The sequence below is a fragment of the Hipposideros armiger genome, unplaced genomic scaffold (genome assembly GCF_001890085.2).
Source record: "Hipposideros armiger isolate ML-2016 unplaced genomic scaffold, ASM189008v1 scaffold_32, whole genome shotgun sequence".
In the NCBI taxonomy this organism is placed as follows: Eukaryota; Metazoa; Chordata; class Mammalia; order Chiroptera; family Hipposideridae; genus Hipposideros; species Hipposideros armiger.
In genome coordinates this window covers 3,572,922-3,594,467 of record NW_017731382.1, presented here as the reverse complement: position 1 = coordinate 3,594,467, position 21,546 = coordinate 3,572,922, and the positions used below count along the sequence as shown (strand labels likewise).

Below are 21,546 nucleotides of genomic sequence, written 5' to 3'. Positions count from 1 at the left end.
AGCCTTTCACTGGTAGTGCACGCACACCCGTGACCCGGGCATGGGCCCTGTTAGCTGGGTCACCTGAGTCCCAAGCCCATCGGGAGCCAGCCCACTGCACGGATGTGACCCTTAACCTTTAGCAACTGATATTTCAAGGCAGGGAGTTCCATTGCAAGGGTGGGGTAGGGAGGGGCAGTGGAAGGAATGCCTGTGAAGGACTGTACTGAGAAGGGTACAATAAGATGTTTTAGAAATAAAACATAGTCGCACCACTAGAATAAATAACCCAAGGACATTTCCCTATCAAGATTCTTTCACTTGGTCTCTCCTAAGATGGCTGATACCCCTCCCCCATCCTAGGGCAGACCCTATAACCATTACCTTGGCATAATTCTAACAAGACTAAATCAGGATTTTATGTTTAAACGGTGTCCTAACCCCCCAACTTGCACCTAACTAGTCTCTCTCCCAACTAACTGTTATGGAGAAGACGTTAGTGCTTCTTTATTATATTTTGAGCCTAAAACATTACATTTTTGTCCCCATCTTGTCTTTCAGTAGAGCTGTCAGATGTTAGCAATTCATCAGAGATTTAATTTTTTTTTAATAAAGTTTTTTCTTTTCCTCGAGAATTTAGAATTTGTGGCCTTTCAGTTAATTACAAAGTGCAGGAAGAAAAAAAAAAAGACACCCTGTAAATGTATGTGAATTTAAACACTTTCACTTTTACTCTTAGGATTACTTTAAGGTGACAGGTGGAAATAGACCCATTGTTTGATAATTATATATTGGACATGTGAAATTGAAAATATCACTCTTCATGTGTTCCAAGTTCAGCTAAACAAAGTTCCCCCTAACTAATGCCTCCCTGTTGTAGAACCCTCCAAATTACCCAAGGCATGTTTTCTGAATGTTGATTTTGACATTTTGCCTGGGACCAAGTATAACATCTTTCCAAGGAAATGCTTCGAAGGCTCCGGGCCGAACCCCAAAACAAACGCCAGACATGAGGGGAGATTTCTTCCAAGTTGTATTGTCAGAAGACGAATAGCTATTTGTAATGAAACATTTGTGATTTCATTTCTTCCTTTTTAGCTGCTAAAAGGGGAGCACGTTAGATCATTTTTGCTTTGCACACAAATGGCCAGGGCTGGTTTTAAGATGGACACTTGAAAGAAGGGCTGCCTTTTCCGAGGAGGAGTCCGGAAATGTCCCTGGTGGGACCCAGTCATTCTGGAGCGCTCTTAGGAAAGCATTTATCCCCAGGTCGCTTGGCATGGGCTGAACTTAGAGTGATGGTTTGTTGCTATCTGCCCAAGTGGCCTGATGTGGGAGGGGTGGGCAGAGGAGGCGCAGCTTTTCTGGAGGGTCCTAGGATAGTGGGAAGAGAGCACTGGGTTACTCATTAGACTGTTGTCATTCCTGGGACCATGGCTGATTCTAGCCCTTGATTCAAGGATTCCATGAATTTGCCAAGTGACATCCAGAAATTCTTAAACATGTTGACAAGGCCCCATTCTGTATGATTCTGCCATGGTCAGTGGAAGGACTTCTATTTGCTGGTTTGTCCAGGAGAAAGCCAGGGATATCTCTGTGTTCAGCTTTATGCATAACCAGGTGAGGGGCTGGGCGGGGCTTGAGAAAGGGGGCCCTAGACAGAGACTTGTACTCAACCGGCAGAGACAAATCCACAACCTTGCAGCCCATCTTATCCTAAGACTTAAGTCGGCAGGTAGCAGAGGCCTCTCTCTGTCTCTCTCTCCCTCTCTCCACCCCCCCCCCACGCTCAACCCGTCTCCCCAAAAACCTTGATTCCCCAGAGGTAGGGTCTGACTTCAGGTATTAAGGCAGGCTCAGAATTGGAAACCTACCTGTCATTCTGCCAGGAAGAAGGGGTCAGGAGGAAGACCATGAGGGTTACCTTCCGTGGAGAAAGGGGCTGGTCCATCTCCACCAGAGGCCTGCAGAGCTGGGAGACAGGGAAGCAGAAGTCAGCCTCCTAAGGAGCGCCCTCATTTCTTTCTCCCTTTCCCTTTTTTTCCTCTTTCTCTCTCTTTTGAGGGTTTTTGTTTTTGTTTTTGTTTTTTAAGTAAGGTTCTTATGGGGGGGTGGCAGTTTCTGAGCAGGAAATACCTTTTTTTTTAGGGAAAGAGATGAGAACACCAACTATTTAGGGATGGGAAGTAGAAACAATGAGATAAAGCCAGGCTGTTCAGGGCTGGCTGGCAGATGGCGCTCGGCTTTTACTGTTGAGAGCCTGGCTGCTCAAATTCGCCGCAGTGCGTGGCTCCTAACAGCCAGCGTCCCCTCCCCTGATCCACTTTCTCGGGGTCACAGCCCCCACCCCCAAGGCCCAGGGATAGTTGTAAAGGTTTTTCAGTTGAACAATTGATCTCTGAGGACAAAGCCTCTCCCTTTTAAGCAGTGACTCTGTAGACCTTAGCCCGTGTACAACAGCACATGCCAGTGACCTCTGAATTCCAGCCCATATGCCCTGGTTCTGCTGGGAACCAGTTCAGAGGCCTTGGCCAAATGGCTTTGTCTTCTGGGTCCCAGTTTCCCTTGTCTGAAAAATAAGAGAGACGTCCTTCTCATTTTAAAACTTCTTTAATTTGCATATAAAAAGTTTCACTGGAACAGGTATGCTGTCCCCCCCCAACACACACACACACACACACACACACTTTGTTTAAAGCATCCTTTCCAAAACAGCAGATTGTACAGGAAATTTTAGATCCATCTTTTCTCCTTTGACAAATAATTACTAATTAGGGGGTACCTGTCACTGTGAGAATCTTTGCAGGAAGCAGGGGTGAGTGGTACATCCTTTCCCATCCAGATCAAGGGCTAGAAAAGAGATTCAGGGGTGGGCAGAGAAACCCAGGGAGCCTTCCTGGAGGGGGTAGCATTCGGGGTGGATATCAGTGCTTTTTTTTATGGAAAAGGTACTGGCTGAGAATGCATCCTTATTGTTTTTTCATTCCTGAGAGCATCATTGGATTGTTTCAGGGTCTCTGAGATTCAGGGCTAGTTTTCATTTCTCAACACCTCTCCTGGGTGCTATAAACCCACAGCGCATGAGGAGCGTTCTTATTAATAAAGGGTCACCCCTGTCTAAAATTGGGACCCCCACCTTTCATCTCAGGCCCAGGGTGCACTTGGGGCAGGTCACTTCTGCCTAAATTTTAGGCCAAGTTTTCAGCGGAGGGCAAGTTGGATCTGATGGCTGGGGCCAAGTCCCCTGGTTCCAGAAAGAACAGGCAGCCTGTGAAATCCTGAGGTCGCCTATTTGAGAGGGGCTTACAAAGTCCTGGCCTGTGAATGTATTCCTTTCCTACAAAACTTACCCTCCATGCACCATTCTTAGATACCTTCTCTCCCTTCTTTTATAGTTGAAAAGGCAAAGGAACTGAATAAGCCATTAACTTCAGGCAAAAGCCCCCCACCCCCCAACCCTGCTACTAAAATCCTCTTTAAGTTAACAAACTTTATTCCAACATTCTCCTCTTAGGCCCATAATTTTCTGGGGCTCCCTTAAAACGTCTCTCGCTCTTTCTCTTACCCACCCCTTCAGATTCGTACCCCTGAACCGTGGCCTCCCGGCGAGTGAACACGGCATGCCCCAGTGGCTGTCCCCTGGATGTTGGGGTGGGGAAACAGGGCAGGTGGGCCACCCGCTTCCAACACCTTTTCTGGGCCAGTAGAGCTCCACCCCCACCAGAGGTCAGCAGAGAGCTCAGAATGGCTGAGCGCGCTCACAGGAAGTGGGATGGCTTAGAATTCTCTAGATGAAATAGAGGAAAGAAACCCAAAAGGCAAAAGCCCCATGTTTGGGGGAGAGAAGGGTATCTTAGATCTTAGGTTGGGGTTTCATACTGTCCTCAGCCTTTGAGGGGTTATCTTTAACACCAATTAGGGGAACTGGGGGCTTTGATTTGTTCATTTGTGGTTGTCTTTGCCAGTCCCCACTCTCCCAGTACACACACCTTTTCTTTATAGGGGACCACGTCCCCCTTAGAACTCAGGGTCTCTCACTTGGGGACAAACTGCCCATTTTCACTTCCCAAAGCCCTGGGTGTCTGCCTCATTCTTTCCTTGGCCTCTTTCCCTTTTTCTTCCAGAAGTTGTATTTATTGTCTAAATGACATTATAGTATTACAGGAAATCCCCCTACCCCACCCTTATCCTGCCATGATTTTATTTCTCTTTATCCCCTCTTGTCCTTTACCCAGATGTATGGATATTTCTAAAGAGGGTATTAACCACCGTGTGCAAACAGTTTTGTATGTAGTACACACACACACACACACACACACACACACACATCTCCTTAGAGGTTTTCCCATTTCTCCATTGTGTTTTTTCACAGTTCTTTTACTTGCTCAGTCCTTACACTGGGGTGGGAAAAAGGGGAAAGCGTCTGAATTCCTTTCTTTTGTTTTTCCTTCTCTGAACTTTTGAAATCCCAGCATCCTTGTGAACTGCTCAGAAGTTACAAACCAACTCCCCTTAGCAGTTTGTCATTGTTGGAAGAGCAAGAAAGAGAGAAGGAGGTGCAGGAAAGATGCCTTTATCTCCTAAGAGATAAATACAGGGATTAAATTAAAGATTTTGAAAGGGGGAGAAAGGAAGGAAGGAAAAGGAAGAATGAACAAAAGGAAGGAAGGAAGAGAGGGGGGAGGGAGGGAAGGAAGAAAGAAGAAAACAAGAAAAGGAAGTAAGAAAGAAAAGGAATGTCTTGGCTAAATTTAGCTCTAAACTCCAGATGGGGTTCCTGCCCTCCAGGAACTTACAGTCTGGAAGCGAGGACAAGAGCGGGTCGGGTTGCAAGTCATGGAAGCTGCACCAGGCAGAGGCTGGAGGGCTGCCAGGGCTACGAGGGGTGGCCAGCACAGCTGAGGGAGCGCGGGCCAGGGGACAGCATCCTCTCCCCACACCACCCCCCGCGGGGCCCCATGTTGGTTTCAGGAGCTCAGTGAGTAGTAGGACAGGGACTCCTGTGCTGGTGTTGTGTGCCAGGGACCGGGCCCTCCCTTTTCATCTGCTGAGCTCTGACCCTGCCTTCTCTCTCACTGTGGGCCCTTCCCCTTCCCAGAATGTTCCTCTCCTGATCCCAAAGTGATGCTTCAGTTTTGGTGTTGTTGTTGTTTTAATTAGTAATAAGCCCCCTTCTAGCACCACCTGATTTTCCAAGTGTTTTCAGATTCTTTACCCCACTTAGTGGTTTGGTTTTTGTTTTTGTTTTTGTTTTTTAAGAAATCTGGCACACAGTGGACCTTTTTGTCCTTTAAAAAAAAAATCCACTCTTCATGAATTCTTTGATTCAATAATAACTCAAAACCAAAACCAGCAAACCCTAAAGTTAAAAGCAAACGCCCTGTGTGCTACATATATATCTGAGATGTTGAGGAAATCCTTAGAAGTTTACAGGTTGATGGCCTCAGGAACTCAGCCCCAGCCAGACCCAGTATGGGCATTGTTTTCTTTTTTTTTTTCTTCCTTCCTCCCTTCCTTCCTTTCTTCCTTCCCCCCACTTTTGAAAAACAAGTTTTATTCTCCTGGGTATGTTCATTAGAGAGGGGAGACAATTCTATTTAGTAATAAAGGCAGGGGAAGTGGGGAGAGACTGCAGGCGGAGACTGGGACAACATGGATTCCTGGGGGGAGGTGCAGGGGGCCCGAGAATGGGCACTGTCACACCCAGAGGCAAATCTCTCAGGCTGGATAAATGTGAACAACGCACTGGGCGACCTTCGGTTTCCTGGCGTTCATGGGGAAAATGTGCCGTCACTGCCTCTGTGTCCTGTGCTGTATTCATTAGCTCCAGTGAAAACATAAAATCAAAATCTTGTCCTAATTTGTTATGGTAGGAACCCCTTCTCCTAAGTTTTTTCCTTGAAAAAACACTAAAACAGCAAAATGAGGCTCACAAAGGCAGAGGCGGTTGGCTTAGGGTGCCCAGGTTCTGCTTCCCTTCTCGAGGAAAAGTTCCCTTTCCCAAGCGCCCAGAGGTAGAAATGTGTCACTAATCGATTTGAGCTCCATTTGTATTGCTTTGAGACTTAGCAAAATGGCTGATAAGGACCCAGTGGGCAAAGGGGGGGGGGCAATTGTTCTAATAGCCAAAAAAAAGGACTCGTCGCAAATATGTTCATAAAATGGGCCTTCTGTGACATTTAGGAATTGTTGGGGGCAGGGGGGTCATTGTTGCCCAGAAAAAAAGAAAAGTTGTTGGGAAGTGTTTAATGGGAACGTAGTATAAATGATACGCCTAATTGAGGGAAATCATGGTTCCAAATGAAAACAGTTGTCACGAATTAATTTTTCAAATTTTTTACTGTTGGCAGATCTGAGGTTTACCTCATATGTAGTTGTGTCCAACTTGGCAGAGAGCATGGAATACTTGCCCAGTTCTTGGTGCATATGCACCCATTTTTTCTCACTGATAAGTTAGTTCCTAATTTGGGGGTTAAATTAGATGTCGAAATAGCCTTGTTTCCTTTTTGCCTCCCTAGTAGCATCTCTTAGCTTGCAGTAGCCGCTCACGTGTCTGCCAAGCCTCTCAGAAGGATGAAATCCTTGCCGGGCCGGTGAGTTTGCCTTCATTTGGGCATTTTCATTTATTCATTTATTCATTCAATATATGTGTATTGAGCGCCTGATATGTGCCCTTCCCCCCATGCGGAACACAAAGGTTTAAGACATCGCTGCTGCCTTTGGTGGTCTTACAATCAAAACAAACCCAGGAAGTTAACAACACTGGGCAGTCTCTGCTGAGTGATTCAATAGGACATAGATGATACACGGCGAAGAGAAGGCGGACTGTCCAAAAACAGACCTCAGCAACCTTCCAACTCTTCTCCAACCTAGCTGAGCAAGGCAGATCGGTGCTTACATAAAAATTATTGTCAGACCTGATAGTTAAACTACGGAAAACCCAGAAAGATCTGCTTGCATGAAAACAAACAACTGTGTCTATATATTCATTCCGACAGGCACAGCCATTCAGGTTGCCATGCCAGTCTGAGGTTGAAACTTTATACACTGCCAGCAGTGGTGGAGCCTTCTGCAGGCACAGTGTGGGCCGCAGTGATGGTAATGTGTCAGCACTGAACAAGGCCTTTCTCCCGAGAGTGTAGAGTCTGGGGGTTACAGGCCTTGCTGAAGGGCAGACTTGCTTTCAGGAGGGACTCCAGCGGCCTGGCTCAGGTGTGGTGCCAAGAGCTGCCTCCAGCCGGCTCCGTCTCTTTTTTCTTCTCTGCCTGGAGCCAAACTGTGTCTTCTAGGAGCTTCTAGGACTGAAAATTCTCTTAGGGGGTGGGCCCAAATCCTTCCATGTAACCTTAGAATCTTCTGTGTGTGGGATTTGAGTTCTCAGGGTGGGATGAGAAAGTGTTTGTAGCTTGCAGCCAGAGGTTGTGGTGCACTGTGAAGTGCTTTCATCGTAGCATCCGTCCTCCATCTTAGATCCTGAGCTTCCGGCCTCTTGTTCCTGATCCCTAATGCAAATGGAGATGTTCTCTATTCAAGTAGTATAATTAATTCCCTGTCGCTGTGAAAAGAAAAAAACACACTTTTAATTCCAGACTTTTAATCTCCAACTTTTCTTCCACAAATACTTTTAAGTTATCTATTCATTGCCCTTGGCATAGGCTTATCTATAGGCTTCCTGTAATGCTCAGCACATGACACATGACCTTCATATATTTTTTTCAAAATATGTATGTGTGTATATACAGGTAGGTAGGTAGGTAGACATTTTTTTATTTTAGATATAAGACGGGGAGGTGCTGAACTGAAGGACTCCCAGGCGACAGGGACTGGTTTTGTTCCATGAGTAAAATTCAGATTTACAGGATTATTACGTCTTGGCTTCTCCTTGTTTGTGACATGTTAACACCCTGCCCACTGAGAAATCAACTTGAGTGAAAACCCATTTTCAGGACATAAACTAAAGCTTGTTTGCCAGCTCAGAAAAAAATCAGTTACCCAAGTTACTTGGAAAACATCCTTTCTTACAAGTCGCTGCCTCTGTAAATGCATTAGTTACGTACAATTACTTTCGCACCGCCAGCCGTATGCTTCTCTCTTGGATGCAGACCATTCTATTAGGATACCTTGAAAGCGCTGCCCAGCCTGAGAAATGATTTAAAGGAGATGAAGACACCAGGGCTCAGAGAGTTTCAGGAAGCAGATGATCCCCCCACAGCTGGGATTCAGGCCCTGGCTTCCGACTGCCCTTTCAAAGAGATCTGAAACAGGGATGCTTGAATTTCGCCTTCTCTGGTGTTCAGGGTATTCAAATGAGCCTGTGGCAAATTTGAGAAGTGGGGATTTGGCCCCAGGCCTCCTTACCTCCCTGCAGGTGGCTGTGTTCCGTTCAGTTAATCCCATTAGCTGGGGAAGGCTTACGGGCTGTCCTTTAGGGACATTTGCATTTTAATAAAGAGCTCCAGGGGGCCCCAAGGCTGAGAGAGTCACATTTTTAATAGTGGAGTCCTTAAAAATAGAATTCTAACTGGAGGCCTTGGGAAAGGACTGGGGAGGGGGCTTTTGGGCTGTTGGCTTCCTTCCCCTGCCCCTGGTTCCAGCCAACACCCCCATTTTCCCAAGGCCAGCTCTGTGATCACCTAGCACCTTCAATGCAGTGGCTTCAGCAGATTGGCTTTCTTCCCTCAGTGACCCCCAGGACTTGGTGGAGGTCCCTTCCCCCCAGCTCTCCAGGTAGCAGCACGGTGCCTTTTTGGGTCCTCTTGGCAGTTCCGGGGGGGGGGGGGGCGGGGGCGGGGGGATGGCATCCGAGTGGCAGATCAGGTCCAGATGGATGAAGGTTCCTGACTCATCCCAGCTCAGGTCGATAAGGACAAGCCCCGTGGGTTTGCTCCAGCGTCCATTGCTATGACACACAGAATAGCCAGGAAATCAGAGGTTTGAGTACTGAACAGTTGCTTTGCTTTTTTTATAAAAAGGAAAAAAGAAAGGCTGGGGGTGGTCGGAAGAAGGCGCACGGGGGCCGGCCGGGAGGCTAGCAGAGAATCCAGCAGCAGAAACAACCTTGTTGCTGGTTTGTTATGTAAACGGGGCCCCAGCTGCCCTGCGTGGCAGCCTTTGGAGAAGCTGGTGCTTTAGTGTCACTCGCTGGTTTCACACCTCGGCTTCGAGTTACTCTGAGGGACATTAGCAGCTAACGACTCAGTGGAAGGAGGACTGGGTTGCCATGTTGACCTGCCAGCTATTATCATCCCCTTCTAGAAACCCGGAAGCCTGCCAATTACGTTCCCTGGTGTACCTCAAAGGGAGCCTTTCCAAGATGCATGATCTTTAGGAAAGGGAGATTCAGCTCATTTTGAAAGCTCCTGACATGTGACTTTCCTTAAAGTGTAAGTAGTTGGAGACTGGAAGGATTACTATGAATTCCTCATTGAATATGTATTTGAATATATGTCAGGATCCCAACAACAGAGCTGTATACTGCTCGGCTGTGGCTGCCTTTTTCTTTAAAAAAAAGGTTTTTTTTCCTCTTAAACATGAACATGTTCCCCACCTGAAATGTTCTTTTCAGAAAGTTCTGTGATGGCCAACAGGCTTAGGGTGACATTTTCAGAAAATGAGCTGAGATGAACGAGCCAGGCCTTTACTCAGAAAGGGCCCCGAAACACTGCAGTGTCGGTGACAAGCTCGGAAGCCCTCGGCCGGGAGGAGGCGGGGGGCGCTTAATTATGCTTGTAAGTTACAGCTTTCTTTCAAACACACAAACACACAGGCCAGCGAGGATATTAAATCCGCAGTCACGCTTTCCCTCTGAGCGTGAAAGGCGCTTGGATTTTTATCTTCCCAGATCCAGAACCTGTTTACTTCCTTCTAAACAGCTTCCTCCTGCCCCTGAGATAAGTCAGCGGGGAGAACCAGCCTCCGAATTCTGCTAAACTGTGCCCCCCGACAATGACTGTTAATTAGGAAACCCTCACACAAAGCAGAGGTGGCGGCACAGCCAGTCCTGCCGGTAAGATGGCTTCACCAGGTAGCGGCATAGCCAGACCTTACCGCAGAGACAGGCCGGCTCAGAGCATCGATCCCCTCCCCACCCTCCAAGGTTAGGCTTCTGCTTAGAACTCTCTGCTTCCAGATAAAATTTCCATCACCAAAGGGCCTGATTTCAGGCCGAGGAAGGACCACTTTAGCAAATGAGAGGAGAGGAGTGGAGAGGGTCATTTCAACTCTGCAAAAATGAGCCGTGCCATTTTCCCTGACAGCACGTTAATTAGGATGAAAGAACAAGATGGGTTTTTTTTTTTTTTTTGGTTTTTACAGAGGAGGCTTATGGTAGGGGGAAGGGAAGGGACCTCTGGAAGAAATGTTAGCTGCCACGCTAGAGTGCAAAGCCGGCTGTCACCGCGCAGTGGTGGATCAGGCCCCCTCCCACAGCCTGGAGCCCAGCACCAGCTCTGTCCCTCACACCTGGCTGTTCTTAGCCAGGGGTGAATCATGACTAGGAAGGGTCCGTAGGGCAGAACTTAGGGAGCTGCTGGGTGTTGGCCTCTCCCTTCCCTTCTGTGGGGTGAGCTGTGGCTTGAACCCCGAGGCGGGCAGTTCAGCTTATGTTCTGCTCCACCAGCTTTGAAAGCAGCGGACGGGTTTCAAGTGGTCACACACCGCATTGTTGAAAATAGTGTTTTTCTTTAAAGTCAGGTGCATGGTTCAAATGGACATTCAAGGGCCATGGGGCTGCAGACACAGCCCCGCAGGCCTGGAGACTGATGTTCTGATGAGCAGAGGCCACATTTTAGGGGTAGGAAGAGAGCTGGAAAACCGGATATCCATAGTTTTCATGCAGCTCAGGCCGGAATCAGGGAAAGGGCCCTGTTTCCCTTTTCTACCACCTGGGCTTGTCTGTAATTTATGGCCTGACCTGGGGCATCGTCAAGCCCATCCGACCCACCCCCAGAGGGCTGCTGCAGCCCCCAAAGGTGGCCCTGGGTTGCAGGCTGGCAGCATTTAGAGAGAAGCCAAAGTGAATCCACAGGCTGTCTCAGCTGAAAAGAACCTTAGCTACTCCCGGGGATGGGAACATGAGAGAGACTAGCAAACTGTATCCCAGTTAGCTGTGGGGTCCCCAGGGACAAAGGGAGCGGAGGGAAGAAATAGCCATAAAAGGAGGACTCACGTTTCCTGCTACCTGTGCCCCCCTCCCCCATCAGGGCTCTGAGGCCAGGCCAGCATGCTGAAGCCAGAGGATGACACAGCAGGAGACAGGATTCAGACCTGCTCCTCAGCTGCTGTGTGCAACTGAACTGCACAATGTCTGTTAGAAGTAATGTCACTGGGAGCACCCTGGGCCTGGGATTAAACACCGATGGGTACCCCGCCCCCAAGGAGGCCCCCTCGTCAGCAACTTCCCCCAAAGAATTGGTGATTTTCTGGGGTTCCTTAGCTCCTTTCACATCGCCGCTGCTAGAGACACTTCTCATTTTGATGGTTATTAACAGGCAGCAGACAGTAAACCAGCGGGGGCTTGGGGGGAGGTGAATTAGGGGCATTTATGAGGACAGCTACTTTATTTCTTGCACTTAACAAGAGGATTAACAAGCACCTCTGCAGAACCTTCTGGGCGGGCAGTGGTCTGGCCACTGTGAGGTGGGGGGGGGGGACTGCAGGGAGGCCGAGATGCCCCCGTTCCGCAAACAGCTGCCGGCTCCCCATCAGAGCAGAGCTGAGCTGCAAATTCTCCATGTAGACGCAGCGACTCTGCCTGCAGCAGAGATGGAGGAACCATGATGGAGCTGCTTGCAACGAACCAGTCAAGGGGGAGACACTAGAAAGAAGGTGTTCAAACCCCCTTTTCCCTTTCCAAGTTGGAAAACAGTATTAGGAGCCGGCAGCTCGGTCTGCAGGAAAAGGATATGAGGGTAGCGTCCCCACTGGCAGCCCTCGGGGTGCTGACATTTTTTTTTTTTTGAGAGTGATTTTAGTGTGGAAGGGGGGTGGGAAAAACAGACAAATAGGATAACAGAAGCTCACAGAGTCGGGGGTGGGGGTCAAAGCCAGCCCACTTTAGGAGCCTGTGCTATTTCAATGTCAGAATAAGGAGAGTGTGAGGACTTCATCCCCTCTTAGGAACAAACAGGCACTTTGGGAAAGGAAAATATCCTGGCCTTGGGGAAACGGAGTGCGGTGATCGCTTAATGTCAGGCGGTGGGGATCGTAATCCTGCCTGAAGAATTGGTCTCATTTTTCATGTCACAGTTAATATTGGTTGAGATTACATGGCTTCTTAATTTAGACCATTTACATTTTGTAGAGTGCTGGAAAGGAGGACTCCAAGCCACTCTCTGGCAGCAACAAGATCAAGTGAATCCATTCTTTCTCCTGGGGCTCCACGCTGGCAAATTTTGTTATCGTTTCGCACAACCTGAAAACTGGGGTTTTCATTGCTAGAAAGATGTAACACTTCCTACTATCTGTGGCTTTTTGTCACCCCCAAAATTTCCTATTCCATTGACTTTTCTGACTTGAGTTTTTGTCTTCTTGACCCCGAAGCATCCCATGGATTTGGTCAAAAGTTCAACAGTGGAAAAGTATCTGGCCATTTTGTCTACAGATGGCCTATGTGTCTGGCTATCTGAGAGCGTCAGCTCCCCAGACACCTACCCCGACATCACCCCAACACAAGCCCCAATGCCTCCATGAGCTTGTTTTCAGGGACCGGAGGTTAAGAAACTCACTTTTAAGTCTGAGAATGACTTTATATTACCCTGCTCTGGGGTGCCCCCCAGAGGCATGGGCCAATAACATCATGATATGAATTTTGGCTCAGTTAAGGTTTTTCTATTTTAGACTTTGGGATGCTCTTAATAGTTGTGGAGAAAATGGAGTGTTCATTTAACTTGCAGATTAAGTGTCTTTTGGTCCCAATTAAGTTTTATATCAACTTCCTTTGAAGGGTTCTTACACAGCTAGACTTTTTAAAGCAGTCCCAGGGAGTCCAATTATTTAAAAATCCTGGTACTCAGAAGGTAGAGATTATAATTTCAGAATAAGGAAGAAAGAAATCTGACAGTGCTTTAAGTTAGTTGATACCTCCAACCATCATCTTACTGAGAAGCATCCTTACTGGAACAGTCTCCAAAGTGGTAGAGCAGGCAGCGTCTGGAACTGGTTCTCCACCAGCCACTTGTCACCGTCTACCAGAAGACAGGGACCCAGGGCCTTTGCGGTCGGTGGGAAGGACCAAGGAGGGCTTCATCTAGGACCCATCTTGGCAAAACACGGCCTGGCCCCCCCCCTTCCCTCTGCAGACCGGGACCCCCTACGGGCTTCATGCTGTTTGCTTGGCCGGCCTTTGACCTTTCAGGGTTGCCCTCTTGCCAGCATGCTGCCATCATCCTAGAGCCCCCAAGGCTTGCTCTAGAGCCCCACTTGTCTTCCTCCACTGTTGCCAAGTTCCCTCAGATATCAGCTCTGTTCATGGGTGACTGCTGATTTCTCAGCCCAGCTCAGACCAAGGGACTCCGTGCCACCTCTGCCCTGTGGCTGCATTATTTGTTGAAGGGCTAGTTTTCTAGAGTTTTTATTTCTTGGTGTTAGGTCACTGCAACCCTGGGGTAAAAATAGGTATAATTAGTATGTTACAGATTAGACTCTGCATTTTTGTGCCACTTCCTCTAATAATACCAATTTTAGTGACACATTTCCTAGAATCCCGGACTTGCTTCGATTGCTGAAATCCTCCAAAAGCCGATTACAGGATAGACTTGTCTGTGTTAAGACCTAGAAGAAGATGGGTTTGGTCCTGATCGGATCTCTCAGCTCCCGCTTTCTCTTTTCCCTGCCTTCCGAAGCCTGTCTTGATTTTCTCGTTTTCTGTTCAGGGAGCAGTGCCTCCAGTCTTCCGGAGGCTGGCGTTTCTGTTGACGGCTGAAGACATGGTCTTCCGTGTCTGTGGCAAAAGGCCCTTTCCTGGCTGGCTCCAGAGTCCCCACCAATTAATTGGTGGGAAAATTTGAGTTAGGCATCACAATTTCAGCCAAACCAGCCGAAACACCTGTCACGTGAGCTGGTGCCCACAATTCAGCCCTGAGGGTCACAGCTGTAGCAGTATTTCAGCCTGAGCAATTCAGAATTTAATGTTCCTTTGGAAAAACAAGGCATTCCAATCTGCTGCCCCTCACCTATTAACCCTGAGGGGATTTCATAAAAGGGGGTGGGTGGGGGGGGTCATCCCTAACTGGCGGGGCTGGAGGGAATGGCTCACCCTTCCCAGCCATGTCCTTTGAAAGGCCATTTCTTACCTGGAGGACAGGGCCGCAGGACAGCAGCCACCCCTTCTGCTGCAGCCACAGCCTTCCAGGGAGAGAAATCAAATGCTCTTTCCATTGATTTTGTTACCTGCGTAGTCCAGGTACTGCTTTCTACTGATGAGCAGCTTCTATTTCTGGCCTCTTGTCATGCAGCTTAAATCACCCATCATTGGCAAGTCTTTTTTTTTTTTTGGCAAGTCTTAATTTACAGTTAAGTTCTGGGGGGGGGGGTGATCATTAACCATATCTTCTTTTTCTATGTACATAACCCCCAAAAGCAACACACATTTTACATTTGTTCTCCCAATAGCTGAGTCCTCCTGTCACCTGGGCCTTAATAAGTGAATGGGCCATCTACCATGAACCCACTTGGTAGAAATCATTTGAAAGCTGAGTTTTCTGCCTTCTGAAAAAAAGAGGGGCGCCCTATTTAGTTGTTAAAGCGAGCCTGCTTTGTGTTCTTTGTAAAGACAGCGACATTCTTTCAATATTTTTGGTGTAATTAGCACAAAAGAAGCCGTAACCTGAGAAGGTAGCAGAGACTAAGGTGACCCGGAGACAGGAAAGTGGGCAGACAGCGGCCCTCGACTCAGCTCTGGGCAGAGCTGAAACCTGTAGCTCACAGAAACACCTCCTTTTCCTCTGATCCCCAGACTGGGTGCAAATGCATGATGCTTTGGCCGAATACTTTTCTCCTCCTCGCTTCCAGAGGTGGGCAAAGACCTTAGAAAGCCACCATGCCACTGGGGCTCTGCTCATCTCGAGTGGGCTCCCGACAGCCCCACTGCGCAGACGGCTGCTGAGTGAGCGAGTGCGGGGCACAGCTTCCGGGCTCCCCAGCAAACAGCATTTTGACCAAACGGGGGCCAAATAGAAACCCAGCTGGGAGGAGCATTAGGGCTTGTGTGCAGCCATGTGCCGAGGAGGCTACCTTCCTTATCTGTCCCCTCTGGGTTCTTTCCCCCTCAAAGCAAGACCCAGGGGAATAGGTGGAGCTAAACTATAATTACGCATTTTTCTATTTCAATTTAAACGTGTGTGGGCAAACACAAAAAGATTAAAAGGTGCCTATGTTTCTAGGTGTATTAAATGTGACTAATTGTCACATTAATTGCTTAATTCAGGGTTTACCAACAGCAGGTGGAGGTGGGACTAGAGGGGGGGGGTTCAGCTATAAAGGCAAGTGACACCCACAGCCCCACACCCACTCTGTTGTCCCAAACTGAGGCTAGTATCTTACTGCAAGGCTGTTTGACAATGATTGCTCGCATTGGTTGGTAGGTAAATAGAGGAAAAACCCAAGATGTAAAATTCGTATTTAGCCATTGTTTCGTTTGTATGCACAATATATACACACAGAGCAGCACTTAAGGAAACGTATTACTTGATTAATCCAGTGTTTAACCCTAAACTCTTAATTATATGGGGCTAAATTTGAAGCATTGAATGCAGTAAAAACAATGAAAATCTTTAAAATAAGAGCAATTAAAAGGTTTCTCTTATCTAAGGAGATCTTGTTAGGACGTCAGCCCTCCCTAGATTGCACCACCTTGTTCTTTTTGTTTTTCCCCTGTTGTTACTTGTTTAGTAAGATGTCAGGTCAAAACGGGATATAAATAAGGCACCTTGTAAATAAAATCAAGTTAGCTGGCCCGTACCTATTTCTAACCAGTCCCCACTGCCTGCTCTCCACCCCCATCCTTAAGGCCAAGCCAAATGTCCTAAGAAACAAACTCCCCATTACCTTCATGAAAAATTCACCCCCCAAGGGAACTTCAAGATATTTTAGTTTAGGAAAACTGACTTTCCTGCTATAGAGTTGTGACACTTTTTCATCTTTTTGTTTGCTTTATCCAATTAAATGGATCCATTGGTCACGGTTGGTATCATTATACCCCTAAGTCCAAGTTGTCCATCTGGAGTCTTCAGCCAAGGCTAACGCCAGTAGCCCTATTATTTAGGTTTAAGTTTTGAAAGGAACAGGGTCACGTGCTTAGTTTCTTTTTTTCTTGCTTTCCCCTTTTAAGGTAGACGGCGACTTTGTTAGAAGTTGACTCCCACTCTGGGCTCCTGGGGACGTTGTGAGAAAGGCACGAATAGCCTTGGGCACTGAGCATCCATGGGGACCACGAAGCCCCTCTCATAGATGGGGCCTACCTGCCAGGGTTGAGCAAGGTCGGCACAGGTGCCCGAATCCTGTTGCCCTCGTGTGGTGGGTCATGGTTTTAAGGAAGTGGATGCTTCAACAGAATCTCAATGCCACTGGCTCAAGAAATCGGGTGCAAGCCCATTGGGCAGTGTGCCCCCACATTCTGTTTGGCTTAGAGCAAGTTCCAAAATTTTAAAAAAGCTTTAACTAGTCGATGGGAATGAAATAGGGCGATTTCGTATGGCTGTGCAGTTAGTTCCTTGACTTCGAGTCTTCTGACAAGGACGGTTGCTAACTTACACATTGTGTGTCTTTTAGAGTGCACGGTTAGGCGTACTTGTGGTTGAAGCTACTAGCTAATGAATGTGACAAGGAAGAAACAAGCCCTAGGCAATGATACGTTCAGTTTTTGAGAACTTGATGGGAATAGAACTTTCTTACCAAGGATTAACTGGGCCTAGGAAAAGGGTTTTTACAACACCTGCTTTCGTCATCTATACAGCACACGTTTCCAGTCCCACGTGCAGCCACACTTTCTAATTACATAAAAGTGCAGAATGTGCTTCAAAGACAGAAAGCCCCGTGGAAGTGCTAAGTACTATTATTAAAACCTCACAGCTAAGGTTTCTGCTTCAGTGGAAACCTACTTATGGTTTCCTAGGCTATTAAAATAATATTATAATTCTATTTTCTCTGGGCTCGTACAATGACCCCGACTAAGGAAAGGCCGAGAAGGACGCTCTTATCCAAAAACTGAATTACATCATTAAGTGAAACGATATTTTCAAGATTCCAAGCTGCCGCGAGCCTATTGCTTCTAAAAGCAGACAAGGCATTCTCGCTTGGACAGGAAGGTGTAGAAGGGCCAAGGAACATATCCACCCATAAATAGGCGGCTAACAAGACCACAAAATTCAACCCCTGACATGTGAATCCATCCATTGTTGTAAAATATGCAGTGTTGGACAGGCCTGTTGCTAGGCCGTCCCTCTGTACAGCATGTGACACCATCTGTTTGACCAGGCTGTATCGTTTGGTGACCCAGTGTTTTAGGTTGGGGTGTGTTATTATCCCAACTTGCTGGCTTTGGCGTGAAGCAAGTCACCTGAACCAGGGACCTGTGCTCTGCCCGGGCCTTTAAAACCCAGGATATTTTAGCCCCGTGCCCTTCTCTGGAGTCTGAAGTTTCCACGACTTCCATCTCTTCCTGAGCCAAAGGAGAGGCCCCTTTCATTGGAAAAGTCTCGAGCCTGGACTATTCTAAGAATTATGCTAATGCGTTGTTTTACTCTTAAAGCATAAACCAGGTACTTAAAATGGTAATGGCCTAGTAAAATAAATTACTAATTCCTATGAAAAGGTCACACATGGTGGCCTCCAAATCGGAAAGACTTTTTTATTTTTATTTTTTTGTAAATGAAAACTTGGAAGGCCCAGGTTGGTTAACTGCAAGATCGAAAACTATAGACCGTGTCAGCTCACCATGCCAATTAAGTAAAATCTCATCTTTCCTTTTGTGTCAGGTGAAAACAGAAAGCTGAGCCGACCGCAAGTGGGCTTGTGTTCCCGAGCTCATACTGTCACTTGCTTACCTGTAAGCCCTTGAGTCCACCTGCTGTCATTTATTTACAAAGTAAATGCTTTATTTGTCTATCAGTGGTTGGTCATAATAAAATATAGGTGAAACCTACAGTTAAAAAAAAAATTTTTTTTTTCAAGAGTGGCCTGCTAGGTTAGAAGTTGAAATGACTAAAGCCTGACCTTGCTTTATGCATTTCTAGGACAATCGTCCCAATTGTGCTTTGCCTAGAATATGTGTCAGTATATGACATGGGACAGTTTCACTCCTTTCAAAGTTTACGTATGATAGTTCTCTAAAAGCGGAGCTGATAACCCAACTCAGGGATTTTCGAAGGAGACTCTCAGTTTCATCCAGTTTCAGTCCTTGTAGCAACATGTAGCTACTAGCATAAGCATCCAGGTTGTATTGGTTACTATTTACCTTGTCCCTTTTAAATACAATGTATTTGTGCTTTTGACACATTAGAAGCAGGAAGGAATATGCTTTTTGAACAAATGGAGCATAACAAACATTTCTGATCTGTTCCTCCGTCTTGTAAGTCTTCACCAACTTTTTAAAAAAAGACAATTGATTAATGAAATTCAACCAAGAAGTTTTTATTTAATACAGAAGGATATAAAACTTGGGCCCTGTCTTCAAGTAGTTTCTAAACTAGTGGGTGAGTGATTGTGAATCATGAGGTCCTCCTAATCAGATTGTAAGGCCCTATAGTCGCGTGGCTTACCAGGACATCCAGGTTTATCGGTTCAATATTTTTATCTGCTTTTGTTTATGTGAAAAGCATCAACCTAACACAGTTGTGCCTTTGAGCTGTTTTTTTTTTTTTTTTCAAAAGAAGGTGTATTTTTGTGTGGGAGAGGCCAAAATCCAAAGTGTGACAAAGTCCCCACTTAGTTTGGTTTGGATGTGGGGGGAGGGCAGGCACAGCCACTTTGAGGCAGAGAAAAGTCTGAGGCCCAAGTGAAGAACGGGCTGCTGCAGGGTATGGGGTCTCACCTACAGCTTTTGTTTCCTGTTCTGAATTCCAAGTGTTCTTTGGTGACTTTGAATTGTTCTCGTTGTCCATTCAGATCCAGGAAAAAAGAGGCCTTGTAGAATGGTGGTGGTAGTGTACCTGAAGGAGCCAAAAAAAATAATATTCATCTGTCACACCTTTTCTTACTTGGAGTTGAACAAACGGGCTAAGGAGGAAATTTCAGTAGTGCTGTTGAATGGTTAATAGTGTCTTTCTATTTTCAAAGAAAGCTTCAAACTATTCTTGACAATTTGTTCCAAGGCCTCTGGAAGTATCAATCACCCCAGACCCCCCATGTTTCCATTTACAGGTGGACTTCCTTTTTTTTTTTTTTTTCCTCGCTAGACATCCCAAGTTTCACTGTTTAGAAGTCAAAGAAGGTTGAAGGTGGGAGAGAGTTCATGATTACCCTGTGTATTTGGGTTTATTGGCAGGTAGGCCTGCTGCACACCAAAGGCAGTTGCCATGTCTTAGCCTGATCAACTGGCTACTGTGGCTCACCTGGGCATAAGGTGGGCCTCGTGGACTATACATTTATTGAATGAATGAATGAATTGTACCTAAGCAGACACCAGCATGGCAGCAAGTGACTCAACCAAGGTCCCAGGCCGAGCGAACAGAACAGGCCCAGTGGTTGAGAACTTAACTTGGTGTCGCTGCTCTTAACACAGTGCTCTCTGCCACATCCTGGTGTGGGGACACTTTAGAGTTTTTAAACAATTGCAAACAAATTCTTGTTCAATAAACTACTTTTCCTTCTGTTCCAGGCCCTCCCACGCCCACCCTGCGGCGCCCAGGCTGGGCCGCGGGCGAACCAGGACGCCCGGGTCCACCACCTCTCCCGCCTGGGAAGACGCCGGGCGCACCTACTCCGCGGCCAAGGCCACCACTGTTTGGCTCCAGTGTCGCCAGCGCGCTGTCCGCCGCCGGTCTCTTCCAGCAGCGCTAGTTTTGCGCTCACACAGCACCTCGCAGCCCCGGAACCCTTTCCGGGCGTCGTGATTAGCGTGGCTTGCCGAAGCCTACCTACCCGAAGCCTACCTACCCGGGCGCGCGCGGCCGCGAGGGCGGGGTGGGCGGCGGTCCCGCGTGCGCTGCCCGGGAGGCTGGAGGTAAGGAGGCGCACAGCAGGGGAAGCGCCGCCGTCGCACACTTTGCACGCCGCCCAGGGCTACACCACTCACCGAAAATTGGGAGGCAGGTCTGGGAGGCGGGGTCCGGCGCCCACCACCTCGGGCACCCCCGCGCCTCCCGCTGCTGCGCCCCCCGCGCCCCGCGCCCACTCCCGCGTCGCCCCCACACCAGCCCACGCCCCCAGGGTGCGTGGCGGCCCGTTTGGACGCATCCCCGGCGGGCCGATTTTTCGGCTTCCCCTTCGATTTATAGGGGCCGCCGCTGTGGGTCGGTCCTCTGAAGAGGCTGGGGCGTCATCGGGCTGGTGAGGAGCGCCGGTCTTCAGCGGGGACGCTCAGTCGCGTCGGCACCGCGGAGCGGGCTGCGTCAGGTGGCTGGCCCCGCGCGGCGCTCGCTGGCTCGCCGGCTCTCTGGCTCCGGGCTGCGGCGCCGCGGCTGGAGCGGACCCTGCGCCGGCGCGGGGTGGCGGCGGGCGGCCGGCAGGCACTGCCTTGCGTGTGAGTGCACCTCACTCACATGTAAGTCCGGGCGCCCCGTGGCTTCGCGCGAAGTGCGAGGCGCGGGCCGGCTCCGCCGGGACCGGGACGGGGCAGGGGCACCCGGGCACCGCCGCCCTGCCCCGCGCCCCCCGGGCACCCTCCAGCTCTCTCTCGCTCTTTGCTCCGTTGGCGTGCCCGAGAGCCAAGCCAAGGAGCGCCGGCGGGGACCGGCGAACTCGCGCCATCGCGCCTCTGCACTTTTCTTTTTTGAGTTGTTTGACATTTCTCGGTGCTTTTTGGTTTGTTCTCGCCCCTTTTTCGTTGGCTCATCCTTTTTGGCGCTAACCGTTAGGCAGCCAGCCCAGCCGGCCCGAAGCCGGGCGGCCGCGCTCCGCGGCTCCAGGGCAGCGCGGCGGGCACCCCAGCGGAGTCCCCCGACACGGGGCGCACGGGGACCCGTCAGGCCGAGGCCGGGGGCAAGCAGGGCGCCCGGGCGAGGCGGGAGCCGGGCGCCCCGAGGTGGCCGGGCCACCATGCTGAAGATGGCCATGAAGATCAAGGCGCGGGCGGCGCAGAGCGAGAAGAAGACGGCGGCGGCCGCGGCCGAGGTGGCTGCCGAAGCTGCGGCGGCGGCTGCGGCGCTGGCCCGGCCACGGAGCAGCGGGGGCACCGGGGACACCCTCAAGAGCCCCAAGAACCCGGCGCGCGAAGCGCCCCCCGAGAAGTTTCTGACCGAAAAGGAGCGGAGGAAGATGGAGAAGAAGCTGCTGGAGCAGAGGCGAAAGGAGGAGAAGAAGAAGGAGAAGGAGCGGAAGAAGTTGGAGAAGATGCAGAAGAAGCAGCAGAAGCGGCAGCAGCAGAACACGGGGTCGGGCGCCGGGGAGGAGGCCCGCGGCCCCGAGGCCGCC

General features: G+C 48.9%; 1 protein-coding gene across 10 annotated transcripts in view; it reads left to right on the top strand.

Moving 5' to 3' along the window:
* Nucleotides 1-21,546, top strand: part of LOC109380071 (guanine nucleotide-binding protein G(s) subunit alpha) — a 51,571-nt gene that overhangs the window by 10,400 nt on the left and 19,625 nt on the right. For 2 of the 10 annotated variants that reach the window (XM_019637271.1, XM_019637269.1), the window contains exon 1: nucleotides 20,607-20,677. The exons of 6 other annotated variants lie outside the window; for them this stretch is intronic. The gene's annotated coding sequence lies outside the window, so the exon portion shown is untranslated. Of the gene's footprint in view, nucleotides 1-20,447; nucleotides 20,678-21,546 lie in introns of those variants that run through there. 2 more of the 10 variants (XM_019637267.1, XM_019637265.1) reach the window with 2 other exon arrangements.